The sequence below is a fragment of the Phocoena sinus genome, chromosome 8, assembly GCF_008692025.1.
Source record: "Phocoena sinus isolate mPhoSin1 chromosome 8, mPhoSin1.pri, whole genome shotgun sequence".
NCBI classification, from domain to species: domain Eukaryota; kingdom Metazoa; phylum Chordata; class Mammalia; order Artiodactyla; family Phocoenidae; genus Phocoena; species Phocoena sinus.
This window is the reverse complement of record NC_045770.1, coordinates 10136549-10149260: the sequence shown is the minus strand read 5'-3', so window position 1 is coordinate 10149260 and position 12712 is coordinate 10136549. Positions and strand designations below refer to the sequence as shown.

The 12712-nt window shown below is 42.5% G+C and overlaps 2 protein-coding genes across 5 annotated transcripts in view; both read left to right on the top strand.

The window, feature by feature from the left end:
* Positions 1-7641, top strand: part of UBASH3B (ubiquitin associated and SH3 domain containing B) — a 148167-nt gene extending 140526 nt beyond the window's left edge. For 2 of the 3 annotated variants that reach the window (XM_032641562.1, XM_032641563.1), the window contains exon 14: positions 1-1191. This exon is cut by the window's left edge and continues 3472 nt beyond it. The gene's annotated coding sequence lies outside the window, so the exon portion shown is untranslated. Of the gene's footprint in view, positions 1192-2741; positions 2965-5030; positions 5088-5202; positions 5285-6677 lie in introns of those variants that run through there. The other variant, XR_004351193.1, reaches the window with a different exon arrangement.
* The window catches only part of CRTAM (cytotoxic and regulatory T cell molecule), a 32319-nt gene continuing 24687 nt past the window's right edge, over positions 5081-12712 (top strand). For both annotated transcript variants that reach the window (XM_032641564.1, XM_032641565.1), the window contains exon 1: positions 5081-5284. The gene's annotated coding sequence lies outside the window, so the exon portion shown is untranslated. The remainder of the gene's footprint in view (positions 5285-12712) is intronic.

Here is a 12712-nt window from a genome sequence, read left to right as displayed (position 1 = left end):
AAGAACTGCAGAGAGGTTCCTATCTCGTTGCCTTTGTAGAAAGGCGTGCCTGGGTGGTAAGGGAGGTATTCCTCGTAACCTAGGCACTCTGCCGCTCGGGTGTCTAATTCGAAAGCAGTGATGAATTGCTCTTTTGAATTTACTCTAAGTCACGCGTGTGTTGGAATACAGATGAGCCTCCTTTAACTTTCGTCACAACTGGCCCGTCTGCACCAGCTTCTCAGATAATGAGGCGCAGGGTTATTTGCATTTAAATTGTAGTCCTGCATACGTGTGAGAACTCAGAGACGCCAGTCTTGCTGCCTCGCCATGAGGGATGATATCGGGCGGAGGAGGGTAGGGAAGAGAGCGATTTAAGATCTCTTTTAGGTTAATATTCACTTTACTAAGGTGATGGGGGGATATTTTGTTAGGTGATGGCAGATGCTTTTCATGTTTAAACATAGGATTCACTTTGGATTTGCTTCTCTTTCGTACCGCAACATACTGAATTTTCCTAGGGAAGTGACTAGCTGTAACAGAAGTTCAAGGGAAGGGGGAAGAATCGCCTCTAAATGCAGAGGAAATCACTTGATTTTTAAATACATATACTATTCTGTTCAGTGTGTGTAAGCTTAAAATGACGATGATGAATAGTCAAAACTTAATATACCATCAGTTCTTACAAATGGTTTAGACTGCACCATTTAGCTGCCATTACTCACACAGAAATCGGAATTTTTGCAGCTGCTCAACTACTCTTGGACTCTGTACAGGATACGTATGTATGTATAATGGGAAATAGGTACTGGTTCTTTCGTTGATTGCCACGCAAGATTGGGAACACCATCCTGAAGCATTTTGGTTACACATAGACCATTTTAAACCTGCTGTTTGGGGAGGTGTATTGGTTTCTTTCTCATTTATAAGGCTATTGTATCATTATTTTTCTATGTGATTCAGGCATATTTATTTGGTGAAAAGGGTTTGTAATTATAAAAGAGGAAACCACACCTAATTGTGTCGCCAAATTCCTTGTAAAGTACCTGTGGCATCTGTGCTTTTCCTGGCTGCGTGCTCTTCTCCATACAGCTCTGGCACCATTGTAATTAGTTCATTCCATTCCATGAGCAGCTCCATTTAAGTGGTTCCTAGATGATTTAATAAAGAGAAACTGTGTCCTCAGTCGATCCAGAGCGATCTCATATTACACTGAGTGGTCTCGACTCCTATCATGTCCTCAGACGTTGCTGTGGTCATTATTATTTCATAAATGTCCATTAAGAGTGGGATCCTTCCCTCAGAGGGGCACTTGCTGCTCAAGGAAATGAGAGGAGGCTCTGGCAGCACCGTGGGCCTCCGCTCCCTTCTGGTTGGGCATCTCTCTGAGCCATCCTGGCTGGAGAGGTGAAAACCCACCCAGGAATGAAAGAGCGAGCTCCAAAACGCTTCCTCTGCCCCACGTGCGAGGCTTCATCCCTTACCACTACCCACCCGGAGGAGGTGTACCAGGAATGATGCATAGAGAAAGAATTTGGGTCAGAGAGAGGACAATTCCAGTTCAGACTGGGTTCCACACTACTAAAAGCCATAGACCCCATTTCTGAAGTAATAATATGTTAAGCTAATAGGTTTTAAAATAAGCCATGTATGCAAATGTATACCGAGAACATGAACACAGATTTTCAGTGGCACAACTGGCTACTACCCTTGCAGTGTTTACTTACTGAGGAAACTTAACAGCTAATGCTCAGATCTGACAAAAGACCAAGCTGTGGTTAGCCTTGTGGCTGGTTCTCAGCTGTTCTGTGCTTGACAGTTTCCCAAGCTCATTTTGCCCTTTTGTGATATATGTACAGGCTGCCTGCACATCCAAAGAAAACGAATCATTGTGCTTTGGATCTGTTTAAGCTTAAATAAGCAAAAATGTTTGGTTTTTTTTTTTTTTTTTGGAAAGTTGTTTGAGGACCAAAAAGCAGTTTTCCTTCGGAAGAAAGAGAATGTGTCATTTTGCCCAAAATAAACATGTAAAACCCAGATGGCTTGCTCCTGACCATGAAAGGATGCCAAAGTTTATGTAGCTTGCTGGTTGTCATTGTACTGATGGGACAATTCAGAAAGTCTTTGTATCATTGAAGAGGAACTTGATATTGTACCAGAGAGGAACCCCTAATTCCAGAGTCAGATAGAGCCATGTTCTGATCCTGGCTCAGCTACTTCCTAGATCCCTTAAACTCATCTCACCTGGAAAACTGGGCACATAATGATTCTTTATAGCATGCTTATGAGCATCAAATAGGATAATACAAAATACCTAATACTACATGCTAATAATAAAAAGATACTACATGCTGATAACTTAATCGCTTTTGCCAAGGCCAAGATAAAAGCACTCATCTAGCTATTCCTCTTGTCTATGGGGAATATCAGGGACAAGGAATAAAACAGCCTCATTCATACTGGTGTCACTTTACTATTTGCCCCATAATTTAGCTTCTGTGGTAAGAGAACGGTAAAAGTTGGGGTGTTTGTTGAATTCTGTGATTTGTCTAAGAGGCTGCCCTAATGATTTTACCACCTTCCCCAAGTATAATTGTTTATAGTTTTAAAAGCACATTCTCATTTGATCCTCAAAACAAGTTTTCAAGGTAAGGAGATCAGGTATTATTAACTCGTATGAGAGAAATTAAGATACTAAGATTCTAAGTTTGTGGACTTATCCTTCATTCTACAACACTGATTGAATGCTACGTTCCTAGCAGGTGGCAGGTGGAGGTACAGCGGCAAATCAAAAAGCAAGGTCCCGGGGCTTCCCTGGTGGCGCAGTGGTTGGGAGTCCGCCTGCCAATGCAGGGGGCAGGGGACACGGGTTCGTGCCCCGGTCCGGGAAGATCCCACATGCCGCGGAGCGGCTGGGTCCGTGAGCCATGGCCGCTGAGCCTGCGCGTCCGGAGCCTGTGCTCCGCAACGGGAGAGGCCAAAACGGTGAGAGGCCCGCGTACCGCAAAAAAAAAAAAAAAACAAAAACAAGGTCCCTGCTTTCATGAATTTGGGAGATAGACAATGAATCCACAAGTAAACAAAATAATTACAGGTGTTGATCCATGTTGTTTAGGAGGAAAATGGGTTATATGATAGTACATTTGGAAGGGATGCGGGGCAGGGGATGCTACTTGAGATGGGATGGCCAGCTTTGGTGTACCTGAGCAGTGGCAATGAAACCAGCAGTGGAGGCTTGAGTAGAAACTGGTTGTGGTGAAGAACTAAATGAGGAGGCTCCTGGGGAGACAGAATGAGTGCAAAAGCCCCCACGTGGGAAGGAGCTAAGGGTTAGAACAAAGGGGGTCAGCGGGCTAAACCTTCATGAGCATGGCAGGAAGTGGGGGGAAATGAGGCAGGAGAGGAAGGCAGACCCAGAAACACGGGGCCCCGTACACCAGGGCTCTGCAGAATCTGGCCTACAGCCCTGTGTTTGTCCAGCCCACAAGCTAAGGACATTTTTACAATTTTAAATGGTCGAAAAACATCAAAAGAATATTGTGCAAAAAGATACAAGCACCCCACGTTCATACTAGCACTATTCACAATAGCCAAAACATGGAAACAACCTAAATGTCCATCGACAGATGAGTGGATAAAGAGGATGTGGTGTACATATCTATATACAATGGAATACTACTCAGCCATAAATAAACAAAATATTGCCACTTGCAGCAACACGGACGCAACTAGAGATTATCATACTTAGTGACGTCACTCAAAGAGAAAGACAAACACCATATGGTATCACATATACGGAATCTAAAATACGGCACAAATGAACCTATCTACAAAACAGAAACAGACTCACAGACATAGAGGTCAGACTTGTGGTTGCCAAGGAAGAGGAGGGGAGGGAGAGGGATGGACTGGGAATTTGGGGTTGGTAGATGCAAACTATTACATTTAGAATGGATACACAATAAGGTCCTACTGTATAGCACAGGGAACTCGATCCAGTCTCCTGGGATAAACCATAATGGAAAAGAGTATTAAAAAAAGAATGTGTCTATATGTGTAAAACTGAGTCACTTTGCTGTACGGCAGAGCTTGTCACAGCACTGTAAATCAGCTATACTTCAATTTAAAAAAAAGATTATGTCAGGACACAACTCAATAATTATAGGAAATCCAAATTCCAGTCTCTATAATAAAGTTTCTTTTGTTTTTTTAAGTTTAGTTTTATAATTACAATAAAGTTTACTGGCACATGGCCACGCTCATTCACTGACATATTGCTTACGGCTGCTTCCTGCATACAAGGGCAGAGGTGATCACATACAAGAGGACACAAGACCCTCAAAGCCTGAAGTATTTACTTCTTGGCGCTTTACCAAAAAAGTTTGCCGGCCTCTGTTGTGGACCACGGTGAAGCACTTGGATTTTGTTCTAAGCCCAGAGTCCAGCACAGAAACCATTCCTACTGTATAACAAATGAAGAGACTGGTAATGTCCAGTAGGTGGCAAAATGACAGCCAGCATTTAGTGAGGGCTTATCTCGTAAACCTCTTTAATCTTCTCAACAATGCTATTTTAAAGATACTATTGTTATTCCCAATTTACAAAAGAGGAAGCTGAGTCTTAGATTCTACAACCTGCCCAAAGTCACATGGCTGGATTTGTTGGAGCTAAGATCCCGGCCATGTCAGCCTGGTTCCAGAGCCTGGACAAACAGTTTGAAATATTTTTGAAAGAAATTTTAAGGAAAATATTGAAGAACCCTGAGGCACCGGGGGGATACATGGGTTCTTCAGAACACAGCTGGAAAACAATTGCTCTCATCCAACCCCCTCATTTGCACATGAAGACACCAAGGGAAGTCACTTGTCCTGGGAGATCTATGAGCTAAGATCTGAAGCTGGAGATCGCTTTTCTGCTGTACCTTCCCCCAAACCACAATTTCCTTCTGAAATCAGCTCTTACTTGAGTTCTGTTTTCAGAATGATCCATTTGGTTAGGTTGTAGGCAGAAGCCTTAAGAACAAAAGCTGAGCTGGCCCTTTCGTTTTCCAGGAACATCTCACCAGCTGTGGTTCCTGTGGGGACAAGATGCAGCCCCAGCTCCCTGAGGTCTGCAGATTTATGGAGGATCTTGGATGTGCCGCCGTGCTGGGCACGATGGGTAATGTGTTTGATTCATACCTCCCAGTCACCTTATGCTGTCATTATTCTTCCCATTTTACAGATGAGGACACTGATACCTAGAGACAATTATTCTTCTCCAGACGACAGGGCTGCTAGTGACAGGGCCCAGTGGACAAGTCCGGGTATGTCTGCCCCACCACCCCTTATTCATCCCGCTGAGCTCTGCTGCTCCTAGGAAGCCCTTTTCTCAATCAATAACTAGTTACAGAGGCTGCTGCTCTGGTTTGCAAACTCCCCAACCACTCTGTGTAAGTCGACAACAGTGCTCAGAGAATCCCGACAAGGTGTGAACTGGGCATCCTGCATCTGCTGGGAAATGCAGGCCAGGCCACCTCTGGCCCTGGCTTTGGGAAAGGTCACAGATTCTTCACAGGAGCCATGAAAGGTCAAGAAGAAAGTTTAGGCCCCTCATGTAACTGCAACAAAAACCCCAGGGGCTTCTTTCTGCATGGGGAAATCCCCTATCCTTTCTGACCCTTAAAAGAGTCCATCTTTCACCTACTTGATAAATCTCCTTTTCAGAATTTTTTTTCTTCCTGACAACCTAGGTTGATCAGGGTGATGATGTTTATTTCTCTCAAATCTGTCCCAACACCACGACCCCATCAAATGCTACCTCCTATGAGTACGAAAACATACCATGGGGATTTCATGAAACCCAGACCAAAGTGACAAATGGGCTATCAGCTATGAGACCTCCCACATACAACGTGGTCAGTAGACACTCTTCCATGAGAAAATAGGTAGAAGGTCACTCCTTGGCCACTATGCTCTGACCTCACCTTTTCCCTCCACTTGCTAAGCAAGCACAAGCTGCTCCCTTCCTCTGCTGAGCCCGCTGTGGGCTGCAGGCTGAAGTGGGGGTGTTGAGAGGGGGAAGGACCATGAAAACCACAAAGGCATGTCACTCAGAGCCTGCCTTGCAGCATTTCCCCCACGGACCATTTGTCCTTTCTGAGCCCAGTGGACTACTGTGACATTTCTCAAGGTTGGCAACCAGTTGATAGCACATCCATGGGTGAATAAGATATACTCATCATCTCCCAGAGGGCAATTTAAAGTAAGATCTGGGCTTCCCTGGTGGCGCAGTGGTTGGGAGTCTGCCTGCCAATGCAGGAGACACGGGTTCGAGCCCTGGTCTGGGAAGATCCCACGTGCCGCGGAGCAACTGGGCCCGTGAGCCACAGCTACTGAGCCTGCGCGTCTGGAGCCTGTGCTCCGCAACAGGAGAGGCCGTGACAGTGAGAGGCCCGTGCACCGCGATGAAGAGTGGCCCCCGCTCGCCACAACTGGAGAAAGCCCTCACACAGAAACGAAGACCCAACACAGCCAAAAATAAATAAATAAATAAATAAAAATTAAAAAAAAAAAAAATAAAGTAAGATCTTTAATGCTCTGAAAAAAATTGTAAGACAAGCATCCTTCTAGGCTCAGAGAAAAAGAGCAGTGTTTCTACCTCAGATGGAGAATTCATTCATTCTTTCATTCACTCACTCATTTGACAACCTATTTCAGGTGCTGTTGTGGGTCAGTTTCCCTGGAAAACAGATGCTGAGATGGAGACTTGTGTGTGGGAGTTTATAGCCACGCTCTCAGGACAACACTTGTGAAGGAAGCAAGATGGGGCGGAGAGAGTTGCTGAAATGGGGTGCTGTGGCAACAAAGGTCTCAGCTAATCCTGATCCCAAGGGGAGCTCTGAAGCTGGACCATTTCCCTTTAGAGCTGCTCCACCTAGAGGCAAGGGCACAGGACCTTTCAGCCCCTGTCGAAGGGGCCCATGGAGGGGCCCCATGGAGGAGGTGTGACTTGGGCAAAATGACTCTCCCCACTGAAGGCAATTCTCAGAGAAGGAGCCAGCTGACACATCCCAGCCTCCCAGCCTCTGGGGGATGGACAGAGAATCTGAGTGTCACACCTGAGTGTACACTCCAGGTGCCAACTAAGGACCAGCATTTACTTTAACATCTCTTGCTAACCTTGAGCTTTTTCTCTGAATTAGGAGATTATCACAAAAAGCAGATGTGGAAACACACCAGGTTCCTCTTATTTAAAGTTTTGCTACAGCTTATTCAATTTAATAAACAATTATTTAACCCTATCCTATGGTAAACAACCAGAAGTCCATCTACAGGTGAATGGGCAGACAAACTGTGGTAAATTCATATCATATGCTTCTACCCAGCCATAGAAAGGAATAAACCCTCGACAAAGTATTTTGAGATGAACCTCAAAATAATCATGCCAAATGGAAGAACAGTGACAGAAAGTAGATCAGTGGTTGCCTGAAGAGGGAAGGTAAAGAGGGAAGGAGAGGATTACAGTAGGCAGGAGGAAACTTTAGGGGGCAATGGATAGTTCACCATTTTGATTGTAATGATGATTTCATGGGTGTATACATATATCAACATTTATCAAATTGTACATGTTAAATATGGACAATTCATTATGTCAATTATATCTAAATAAAGCTTTTTTAAAAAATAACTATGATCTTCAGACTAAACAACAAAGCTATAGTAATCAAAACAGTATGGTACTGGCACAAAAGCAGAGGCATGGATCAATGAAACAGGATAGAAAGCCCAGAAATAAACCTACACACTTACGGTCGATTAATCTAGGACAAAGAAGGCAAGAATATACAATGGAGAAAAGGCAGTCTCTTCAGTAAGTGGTGCTGGGAAAACTGGACAGCCACATGTAAAAGAATGAAAGTAGAACATTCTCTAATACCATATACAAAAATCAACTCAAAATGGGTTAAATACCTAAATGTAAGACCAGATACTATAAAAATCTTAGAGGAAAACATAGGCAAAACACTCTTTGACATAATCACAGCTATATTTTTTGGATCCATCTCCTAGAGTAATGGCAATAAAGGCAAAAATAAACAAGGGGGATGAATTGGGAGACTGGGATAGACATATACACATATATACACTAATATGTATAAGATAGATAACTAATGAGAACCTGCTGTATAGCACAGGGACTCCACTTCGCTGTACAGTAGAAATGTACACAACATTGTAAGACAACTATACCCCAATTTAAAAAAAAAAGTGGGACCTAATTAAACTTAATTTTTTCCTTTGCATAGCAAAGGAAACCAAAAGAAAGACAACCTATGGAATGGGAGAAAATATTTGCAAACAGTGCAACTGACAAGGGATTATTTTCCAAAATATACAAATAGCTCATACAGTTCAATATCAAAAAAACAAACAACCCAGTCAAAACGTGGGCAGAAGACCTAAATAGACATTTCTTTAAAGAAGACATACAGATGGACAAGAGGCACATGAAAAGATGCTCAAGATCACTAATTATGGGGCTTCCCTGGTGGCACAGTGATTACGAAGCCACCTGCCAATGCAGGAGACACAGGTTTAAGCCCTGGTCCAGGAAGATCCCACATGCTGCAGAGCAACTAAGCCCACGTACCACAACCACTGAAGCCCACACGCCTAGAGCCCGTGCTCCGCAACAAGAAGCCACCACAATGAAAAGCCCGCACACCACAACGAAGAGTAGCCCCCACTCGCCACAACTAGAGAAAGCCCACGCACAGCAATGAAGACCCAAATGCAGCCAAAAAATAAATAAATAAAATTAATTAATTAATTAAACAGTAAATTTAAAAAAGATTGCTAATTATTAGGGAAACTCACATCAAAACTACGATGAGGTATAACCTCACACCAGTCAGAATGGCCATCATCAAAAATTCTACAAACAATAAATGCTGGAGAGGGTGTGGAGAAAAGGGAACCTCTTGCACTGTTGTTGGGAATGTAAATTGATACAGCCACTATGGAGAACAGTATGGAGGTTCCTTAAAAAACTAAAAATAGAACTACCACATTATCCTGCCATCCTACTTCTGAGCATATATCCGGAGAAAACCATAATTAAAAAGATACATGCACCCAATGTTCATTGCAGCACTATTTACAATCGCCAGGACTTGGAATTGACCTAAATGTTCATCAACAGATGAATGGATAAAGAAGATACGATATATCCATACAATGGAACATTACTCAGTGATAAAAAAAGAATGAAATAATGCCATTTGCAGCAGATAACCTAGAGATTATCATACGAAGTGAAGTAAGTCAGACAGAGAAAGACAAATATCACATGATGTCACTTATATATGGAATCTAAACGAATGATACAAATGAACTTATTTACAAAACAGAAACAGATTCACAGACGTAGAAAATCAGCTTATGGCTACCAAAGGGGAAAGGGAGGGGAGGGATAAATTAGGAGTTTGGGACTAACAAATACAGACTACTATATATAAAATAGAGGGCTTCCCTGGTGGCGCAGTGGTTGAGAGTCCACCTGCCGATGTAGGGGACACGGGTTCGTGCCCCGGTCCGGGAAGATCCCACATGCCGCGGAGCAGCAGGGTCCGTGAGCCACAGGAGAGGCCACAACAGTGAGAGGCCCATGTACCACAAAAAAAAAAATAATAATAATAATCAACAAGGACCTACTGTATAGCACAGGGAACTCTGCTCAATATCTTGTAACAACCTATAATGGAAAAGAATCTGGAAAAGGTATACATATATACATATGTGTACCATATATATATATATCTTTGCTGTATACCAGAAACTAACACAACATTGTAAATCAACCATATTTCAATTTTTAAAAGAAGAATAAAAAATAAACTATACTATGAAATGGTCTGTGCCAGGCTTCAGGAACACTAAACTAAGAAACAAACTCTTCTTTCGGGGGCTCAGAGGCTAGCAAGGGAGATACATGGATACTCAACTAAATATAATAGAAATCAGAATAACATCTAGTATGATAAAAAACAAAGAAATTATCATGGGGGCAAAGAAAAATGGAGAACTGAATTTTTTTCTGGGAGACTAGAGGATAGCAACAGCTAACTCATATAGTATTTACTATGCATCCTTTGTCCTTTAATTCCCACATCAACCATGTGAGTGGGTGCTGTCATTCTACCCATTCCACAGGTGAGAAAACCGAGGCTTTGATTCCAGAGAGACTGGTTCCAGAGTCCACATTCTTAATCACTAGTTACTATTCCTCTCTGAGAAGTGCCGAATCAATCTGGGCCTCAGAAGACAAATAGAATCACCCCAGAAAGAGAAAGCCATTTTAGGTAGAGAGGGCAGTACCAACCACAACCCAGTGTGAACCATGACGATATAGACGTACTGCATGCTTGAAATAGGACAAGAATTTTCTATGAGTATGGGGAATGGAGGGAAAGGAGGCTGAAATGGGGGCCAGGGTGTGACTGGCCTTGAATGATCTGCTAAAGAGTTTGCACTGTAACCTTCAGGCAAAAGGGAACCACTGAAGGTTTTGGAACAGAAGAATAACATATCAGATTTGTGTTTTTGAAAGAGAATGAGAAAGACTACCTGCCTACAGTGAAACGAACACTCGGCAAATTTCATGCGAATCCATTCTCAAAAGACCATTTGATTCACAGATATTGCACTAAAACCACATTAAATCAGTAGATCTGGGACAAACTACACTGTTAATTTAGGTCAGTCTCAGAACGTTTTATTCTCTGGTCACCTGAGTCTTGTATTCATTCTGTTACTTCCACCTGTTTCTCCACATTTTTACCAAATAGAAAATTACAGAAAACCACTATTGGAAAAGAGAGAAGCAAAGTGACCCTTCTCCAGGCCCTACCTGAGTTTAGTTCAGACCGGGTCCAAGATTTTTTTCCCACTGGCTTAAAATGAGAACTCCCGAGATGACACTTCTACCTTTGTTTCTTGTCAAAGTGATTTTTTTTTACCTCCTCATACATTCAACCTAGATGATAGGCTCAAGATCTGAAAAATCAACCAGTAATTAAGTCCAGACATGTTTCTGGCTTTATGAGGGCACATCTGACACCATTGTGTCAAGAGGAAAAGTAAAGCCTTTTCCTCATGTGCTTTGACAGGAAGTATTAGAAAATTCTATAAGGAACAGTATTCTTCTAGGTGAAAACAAACGTGGGAAACTATTAACTAGCCACAGGCTAGTTCACACCTTCCAAGGGAGGCCCAGAGACACCTTATATGCACTTTCCTTGGGTTTTCTTAAGGGGGTACAGACAGATCAAGTGTCACTCTAAAGCAAGGACAAGACGTTAGCAGGAAAATCAAATGCTTAAGACAGCCTTGGAGCCTTAAATATAAAAACATGAAGTCCCTAGAGGGAATCTTATGGGGAAGAAAAGAGAAATCAGACCAAATACTCAGAAGTCTTGGTTTGTATTCTCAGTTCTGCCACTAACTCACTGTGTCATCTCAACCAAACTCCTCAATTCTCTATTTTGAAAAATGGTACGATGCAACCTACTGATGCCCTGCTCCCATACATGTCGATATATTCAAGAAGCATTTATGGAGAACCTTCTATGGCCCTATAGCCACACCAGCCGGTAGCAGAGACAGGGTTACCTCTCACATCTCACGGTTTCAATGCCAGAAAACCCTCACCATCAGTGCTGCTCACGTTCGCCTTCTGATACCTGGAGACCTCGTTAGACATACCAGTAGCTCCTCATTCCAGTGAAATTCTTATTTAATCAATCTGGAGCGGATCCTACCCATCTGCTGCTTTTTAGCTGGGGGCCCAAGGCATTTATAACCTCAATTTGAGAAAGAGGACATTATATCCTGCTAAACTCTACAAGGAAACAATATTTCTCTCAGTTCTTTACTCTCTTTCTACCTGTTAAAATAGCTAAAATATTTGAAAGACATTTTTGATGGATATAATGTTCCCTACCCAAACTATCACATTTAAGAGTACTAACGCTAGTTTCAATTAGAACCAGTAAATATGAGTTCCTTTACAATTTTCTAAACATTGCAGACTAACCTCTGTTTTCTAAGCATAAGTCTACCTGTATTTTGCTGTGTGTCCCCAGAAAAATGAAATAAAGTCTATCTCAATTTGTCCAGTAAATGAGAATTAAATACCAAAAATTGTTCATTTGCATACTCTCACCCCCACTAAGATCATATTCTCTTTAAACACAAGGCTTTATCTTTCACATCTGATCATATCTTAGAGCGGTGCATACTAGATGGCTAGATAAATAAAGAGATGGATGCTGGATGAATGACAGATGGGTGGATGGGTGGGTGGATGGATACACAGATTTTTTAAATGAGTCAATCTGTGATTTAGTGAACTTTGCCCCCTGATAACCATTAGAAATTGTTTCCAGAGTTAGAAATATATTCACAAGGGTTCAGCAAAAATTGCCTAATTTTAATTGTTTAATAAACTAGACCAGTGAAAACAAGGTGACGTCACTACACAGGAACATTTTAATATCTCTTGCACTCCCTCCTCTCCCCAAAAGCCCTGCAACTAGTTGACTTACCAGGACTACCCACGTGCAATAGAAAGATTTGTGCCACCAACACATACACTCACCCCTCTCCACAATCAAGGTGACACATGTGGTCCCCTAAATGTTCCACCGGGAGGTATTTTGGGGGCAGCTAACTAAGAGGGGGGCTTCCAGAGC